Source organism: Mizuhopecten yessoensis, unplaced genomic scaffold, assembly GCF_002113885.1.
Source record: "Mizuhopecten yessoensis strain PY_sf001 unplaced genomic scaffold, ASM211388v2 scaffold10797, whole genome shotgun sequence".
In the NCBI taxonomy this organism is placed as follows: Eukaryota; Metazoa; Mollusca; class Bivalvia; order Pectinida; family Pectinidae; genus Mizuhopecten; species Mizuhopecten yessoensis.
This window is the reverse complement of record NW_018408726.1, coordinates 783,129-790,704: the sequence shown is the minus strand read 5'-3', so window position 1 is coordinate 790,704 and position 7,576 is coordinate 783,129. Positions and strand designations below refer to the sequence as shown.

At 36.0% G+C, this 7,576-nt stretch overlaps 1 long non-coding RNA gene across 1 annotated transcript in view; it reads right to left on the bottom strand.

The window, feature by feature from the left end:
* Window positions 1-7,196: 7,196 nt before the first annotated feature.
* LOC110462479 overlaps window positions 7,197-7,576 on the bottom strand; it is a 3,469-nt gene continuing 3,089 nt past the window's right edge. The window contains exon 2 of the long non-coding RNA XR_002464289.1: window positions 7,197-7,571. This is a non-coding gene — a long non-coding RNA (uncharacterized LOC110462479). The remainder of the gene's footprint in view (window positions 7,572-7,576) is intronic.

The window sequence follows — 7,576 nt, the reverse complement described above, 5'->3', positions numbered from 1 at the left end:
GGGGGGGGGGGATTAAAAAATTGCGAAGCATTTGTTATTGAACAAAAGATAGGAAACAAGCCATTCGGCACATTAGAATGGCATTTTAGCACCCTTTCAACTAAGTTAAAAACGAGATAACGGTTTTAAAGTCTTCATTTATAAATGGAAACGTTTAAATAACACTAACTAGCCATCCCAGACATGTTTGATGATTGTTAATTGACAAAGACGTAGTTTGACACAAAGGAATCTAATAATGTTTTGCCGCATTCCTATTGCCAGCCTGTTTAAGTCACAGACCTACATACACACAAGATACCATATTGAATCAGCTTAGTACAAATTAGAAAGATCACAACAGTGCATACAAAATTTAACCGCTTTTTAATATCGTGCGATTCATTTGTCGATGACCTATTTTTATAGACTCGTGGATTTAATGGAATTGTCGACTTGCTAAGATGAAAATGTTCTGTATACTAGTAACAAAATGTTAATTCAATCTCATATCTCAAATTTAAACTTCAAATCCCAATACAAAATCAGCACTACCATCTGACAGTCTATTCCAAATGTAAGAGATGTGATGCTGCGTTCGCGTTCACCATAAAGTCCATCGTCTGGTTCTCAATGCGGTCCTTTAGCTGGGTCAGTCGGCTGCTGATGTTCCGGTATCCTTTCTCGCGTGGTCTGTTTACTCCTCTTGCATCTCGATGTATCACTATCGTTGGCTGCCTGAATCCCCTGGAACACTCTAATGATGGCGAAGATATCTGGGTTTGAATGGTGAACCTTCTTCAACTTCCCGTGCCAGGCTTCAATGTGTTTGGTGGTGCAGGGTCCTTTCGGTGTTGTAATGGTTCCAGATACGACGATCTCCCTCGATCCAATGTGTTACGACGTAATCTGTGAAAAGGTGATGTTTTCATGGGTAGGTCAGCGTCGTCTAATTCATCTAAAGCGTTGAACCAAACATTGGCAACACTCTCTAGGGGCACCAGTGGTAAAACTGCGGCTAAGCGCAAAAGTCGATTGATGTCGTCGTTCTCTCTGTAAAAGTGTTGCAGTCCGGTCTAGTGCATATACATTGCGTGAAGTGGAGATATTCCTAACATCTAGGAATTTAGACAAATTTCTTTTCCAAAGTTAATTATCAACGTTAACACCTCACAACATTCTTACTAGGTAATTTAGGCATCTTATTAAAGGTTACAATAATGAAGAAAAGTTTCATTTTATAACTATTTATAGTAATATTGTATATATGTTTACAGTACAAACTTATTACATCTGAAAGTCTTATATAATGTATTATTAAATAAAGCATGATCAACTTCCAGCTTAGATAGAACACCACTTTAAATACAGGTTAACCACAGCTAAAGCACAGGTAAATACTGCCGATACTACTCAGAAACAAACTATAATCCTTCGAACAACATTCTTCTCCCTATAATATTTTAAAAAGTTGGGGAACTGATAACAAGCTCCGATAAGAAGCCATGCGCGTCTTGTGACTACCGGGTAATTTACTGCGACTGAGTCAGTAAACAAGCATTGCCAGGCTTATATTATTTATTACAAACAACACGAACAATTTATACAGAGTACACAGTGAACGTATACGATTCGCCTTCTTTCTACACAAAACAATATACACATTCAACATTTGTTTTGCTCTTCTTTTCTACTTAAAAATTTTGGTCTCTTCAAAGATATACTGCATGTGACTACCGGGTACTTTGCCGCGGCAGTTGCAGTGTACATTTATTGCTAGCCTGATATTTTGTATTACAAACAACATGTCAGCACAAACAATACGTAGTGGATTCGACCCCTCCTTTCTACACAAAGCAATTTGACCATTCAACAGTTGGTATGCTCCTCTTTCCGACTGTACTATTTGGTCTATTCAAATGATCTATAACAAATTTAGGTCGAAGAGGTTGAGCATGATCTGTACTTTGTGTTAATCATATTAATCTAGCGTCGTACTATTACTTATACGGGTCATAGTCATACACTGATACGTGTAACTACTGTTTCACAATGTGCTAATATTATCATCAATAGTGCCATTCAGTTTCAATATAAAATCCATTTTTCTTAGGAGTATGTCACCACAATCAAATAAAATAGCTATAATGTGCATGATTGGAAATAACATCACGCAAGTTTAACATTAGATATAATGTTTGCCGGGATATATACTTTAACTATTGACCTAAACTGACCTCATGGTAAACACCATATATTTATAGCATAAATACCCTGTATAACTGTTTTACCTGAGGTTGTCTTAGCTTACCGTCTTCACTGAGTAGGAAAACTGATTATAAATATTGATACAGTAACGTTTAAAAAATGTTTGACCTAATACAATATAGCCTAAATAAATAGTGTGTCGCTTGTAATTTAAAGAAATCTCACCGTGGGAGTATCTTCTGTATTATGATGTCTATCGAAGCAAACTAATGGGTTTTTTTTGGTTTTCTTGTACCCCACCCCTTTGTGTGGAACATGTTACTTTAGCTTATTTAGCAGTACTGAAGTTATGTTCGCAGCTTCTGTGCGCTAATAAATGGGGACAATAAATGCAAATTAGACTCAACATATATTATCTGTAATTATAAAACACCAAAACATTGTACAAACTAGAAAATGATGGAAAAATGTTTTCGATTTTTAGCCGAAGTTAAGATGAATACATTGCTGTGTGAAATATTTGCCCTTAGTGCCGTGTAAAAACAGAGAGGTCGATCGAGGTTAGAAATAACAAATATCACGTTGAATATTCCCGTGTGAGGTGCAGTAAGAAAAGCATACATGAAAAAGACAACAGAAAACGAATGAAACAGGTTTGGAGTGTGATGGTTCTTTTTTTAAATCTATATATATATTTAAAGAAAAAAAATATCGTTAACGAGTCTTGTTGATATTTATTCTTTTTATATTATTTCTTCATCCGTAAGGATAAGTTTCTGCTTTTTGTAATATATATAGAGAGAGGTACAAACCTTTTGTCGTTGTCTCTTGCGGTTCTGGTGGAGTTAGTGTGCCATAAGTAGATCTAGGTTGTCGATCGTGTGTCTGCGGCATCCGATAGGAGTTGTGATTCACTGATGGTGTAGGCGTTATATACTCATATGATCTTGGTGGTGGTACATGTACATACGTGTGTGACGTCAACGCACGGTTCTGGGTTAATAACGTTGTAGACGGCTGACTGTTTGTCTTCGACGTCCAAGAGTAGTTGTGGTTTGCTGGTGGTGTTAAAGGTCTGTAAGTTTGTCTATAGTCGTGATTGCTGTTCTCTCCCGATGTATGTGATCCTGTGCAAGCGGTGTTGCTTTGTCCAGAGTACCCGGCCACTGCATTTGTATTTCCGGATCTGGGTCGCGATTTTGACCTATGCTTCGGTCTTCGGAAAGATGTTGCGCCAATTTGAAAACCTGGTGTGTTTCTGCATTCGTTTGTAATTTGATTCAAAACATTTACGATGTTCGGAAATCCACGAATCCGAATGGAAACACCCATGTTTTTCGAGGTGTATTGGCGCTCAAAAAGATTTTGTTCGAATCTCTGCTTATCGACTTCTACCGTGGTAAACTTTCCAATTTTCTCCAATTTTTTATATAAATAAAGTCTTCTGTTACCTCTCACAACCAACCATTTCCCGTTATAGTACATAGCTACCAGACATTGCATATCATCAACATCCAACTCATCGTAAAGAAACTGCCGGAAGGTCTCTTCCAATGAAAGTCCATTACTGAACTTACAGCTAACGCTGTCGTGTGTGAAACGTAAAGTCGATGGTCGTACCTGATACAAACCAAATTCCGACATACTGCAAACAAACAGTCGAATACAATTCGATGTTTACGTGTCCCGATAAAGTGGCGTACGTAATCGAATATCCCGTACGTATAAAACACTGCTTTGTAATCACCAAGTCCAGTATATGAGCAACGTTTAGCCCTAAATGGCAAAATATGTATGAATGTGTCCATCCGTGTATTTATAAATAGGCAGGTAACTATTAATAAATGTTCCTGCTTTGACGTACAAATGCTGGGTCAGGTGTTTCTTCGAAGTACCACAGGGACTTGGGTATCAATGTTATGAAAAACGTATAAGATTTGGATAAAACACTCTGTAAGACTTCATTCCAAATATGAAATGATAATGGCTGAACAGAAGAGCATGTCTGCGAAAGGAGAACCCATTAAGTGTGCATACAGAGGGTGATTGACCAGAACACTCATCTTATTTATTCTAAGAAACATATTTTATACATCAACAAGAAAGTAAGGGTACAATTTTAAACCTTGCTAGGTTTTGTTTACTCTAAAGATACTTTAAAGAAGCATCATGTAGAAGGGGGATGATTGCATTCAACCGATTGTTTATAAACTAACAAACATCAGTAATGGTCACAACGTGCAGACGTGATCGATTCTCAGAGCCCTGTGTGTAACACAGGATCTACTTTCGCTTTCGCTATGATGTTTCCAGAAATGCCTTTACCACTGAGCATCATAAAGTAGATATACCTTTGCTCCATTACGATTGCTAATTATGTCACAGTGATATTCTGGCAGTTAATAAATCTCTTATAAAAAATGTGTATGTGCACGATGATATCAGTAACTAAACACGCAGTGTTCACAAGATATGCTCGAAGTTACATGTTTATACTAGGATCGGTTCAGATATTCCACATCGTCTGCTACAGACACGACAGTGGGTTATATATGGGGCATCATCGATTTGGTTTTAAAGTGTTAAACGTCCTTTTACAGCCAAGGCGATTTGATGACGTGCCTCCATGTTTGTAATGTATGTGTGCATGTGTGCTAGAGGCAGGGTATGTTAGTGTAGGTGCCTCTTGGTGATCGCGCGGTTCTGATGCCGACTTCATAGTGCTATCGAACTGAAATAACATGCCAATTGCAGTCAGCATACCATTCCACCCGGTCAAATGATACTGACAATGTGTTAACCAGTAAATAGGGCATGACTATTGAACATAAACGGTAACATGCACCATATGACCAATTCTGATTGTGATATAGCTACAGACACTGGACCGTATTTCTTTACCAAAAATACGGTGCGTTTGCGTTGCGTTTGCGCTTACCGTTCGAGGTGCGTTGAACACGCGTTTTGCTGGTTATGTACGAAAGTAAATGCCGGCTATATGTACAGGTTATGTTCGGATATCTACATGTATATATGTATGTGTGTTGAAGTGTACAGTTTTACGATGAAATATACTATCACATGTATCAACACACGGTGTTACAAATGTAGGAGTACAAAATATCCAGTGGACCTCGACCGGGATTGAATCATTCGAACCCTAAACCTCGTATTGATATACCATCCTGTAACCGACTGAGCTACATGGTCAACGGAAACAGCTTGGCAAAACTGGGCTACAGTTATATCAAAACACAAATTCATGGGAGTTTTCATTGGACCGATAAATAGAGAAAGGTGATTAAAAAAGGTTAACGGCTTTTGGCAGAGTTTGAATCCTGTTTTTGGTGACATGGACGACTTGAAATGACGAATAATAGCTAAATAGGAATGATAAGTTTTTGGACGTCTGATGTTATTTTTTGACCCGACAATTAAGAACATAAATGATCCACTTAATTACATGACACATTCTATTTAGGGAAGGGGACGCAACTCATACGAACATAATCAATACCACAACAGGAAATCATATTAATATTTAGGATTTATTCAAAAACAGACCCCATGTATATAACTAAATATCCAAATACAATGATGATTTTGTATCGCAGCGTCATCACACTTAAAAAGGAATGTAAAATTTATGTAAAAAACAGGACACAATTTTCGAACAAATCTCCATGAAAATCATGTAGAAATACGTAATATAATATACTCGTAGAACAACGTAATATAATATACATGTAGAAATACGTACTTTAATATACATGTAGAACTACGTAATATAATATACATGTAGAACTACGTTATATAATATACATGTAGAACAACGTAATATAATATACATGTAGAACAACGTAATATTATATACACGTAGAACTACGTAATATGATATACATATAGAACAACGTAATATAATATACATGTAGAACTACGAACAGTAACATTATATACATACATGTAAATCGCAGAGTCATCACTCGCGGATAAACTCTTTCCAAACTTCCATATATTACTGCTACAATAAATATGTCCCTTTGTTAGGATTTGATACCACAAAAATATATTTTAAGTTATTTTGTTAATATTTCTTTTACTTCGCCGCTTTTTTTCAAAACTCCATTAACAAAGAAAATCATACAATCTTAGTAAAAAAATCAATCTAAAATTGAAATTGCAAATAATGTCTCATGAAGAAGATTGATGTATTTAGACATGGCAGCTTCAAGATGAACAAAATAGCAAAACACTTGATTTTCTCAGTTTAGATAAAAATACCATGGCATAACAAAATATCAAACGGTTGCATAACAAGTTTTAACATTCAATAAGCAAAAGTGTAAATAATTATATAGATGTGCATGTCATGTTGGAATAGATCAAATTGTGATAAATTGTAAAGATAATTTATATGAACAAGAAAAGGCGATGGTAAATGTGAATAATTGTCCAAATACTAAAACAAGAAAAACTAATATTGTAATCGTTGTCAGATTCAATGTCGCATGGACGACCGTCGGACCAATAATGATATTAAAATTTGTGAATAAACTGTCATTTACGAATCATCAAACAGAGCGTTAACAAAATCTCAGAACATTAAATCGGTTCCTTTACATAACGTTATTTATATGAAAAACCCAAATACCACACGGTCTGAGCACTATATGATAGAATCAGATAGAAAGTTAATACGTAACACCCACCGATAACAAATCAAAATGAAACTGAATCCTTAAATTGTGCTACACAACAGTAGAGCTGAATTATTGTCATCCAACCATGCCAAAAGTCATCAAGGAAGAAATAGTAAAAAAAACTATTCCAAAGTATTATAATTTAAAAAAATGAAAAACAACGTGAAGTAGTTAATACATCTATACCACATTTCCCTTTCTTTAACTAGGCTGTGCTTAACAAACTAGCTCAAAACAAAATAACGTAAACTGAGTAATTCCGTTAAAGTTAACATATATATTGGCAGTACAAAAAAGTTTATAGTCATATTTGTCTTAGGTAATCAGAAGCACCTGACTGCTACCATCCTGGATATAGGTAATACGTTGATGTTAAGTAAATATTTTGACCACTCGTCAGAAGGGTATTAAAGTGTATTATGTTTAGTCACAATGACCTAGAAAAAACACAATAAACCGCTTTGACTAATGCATAACATGTTGGTCAAGAGATCAAAACTGGAAATAAGACTTACAAACAAAACGTCATGTGTTCGAATGCTACGAGTGGAATGATAACCGATACAATCGCACATACACATACATGTTTGTGTTTATTGAACTGTAACACTTCACCTGCAGCTTCTTCAGGGCAAGCGGTATATCTGCTAGATCAGAGAATGGTGCAGCATCCACAGTTGTTATCTGAA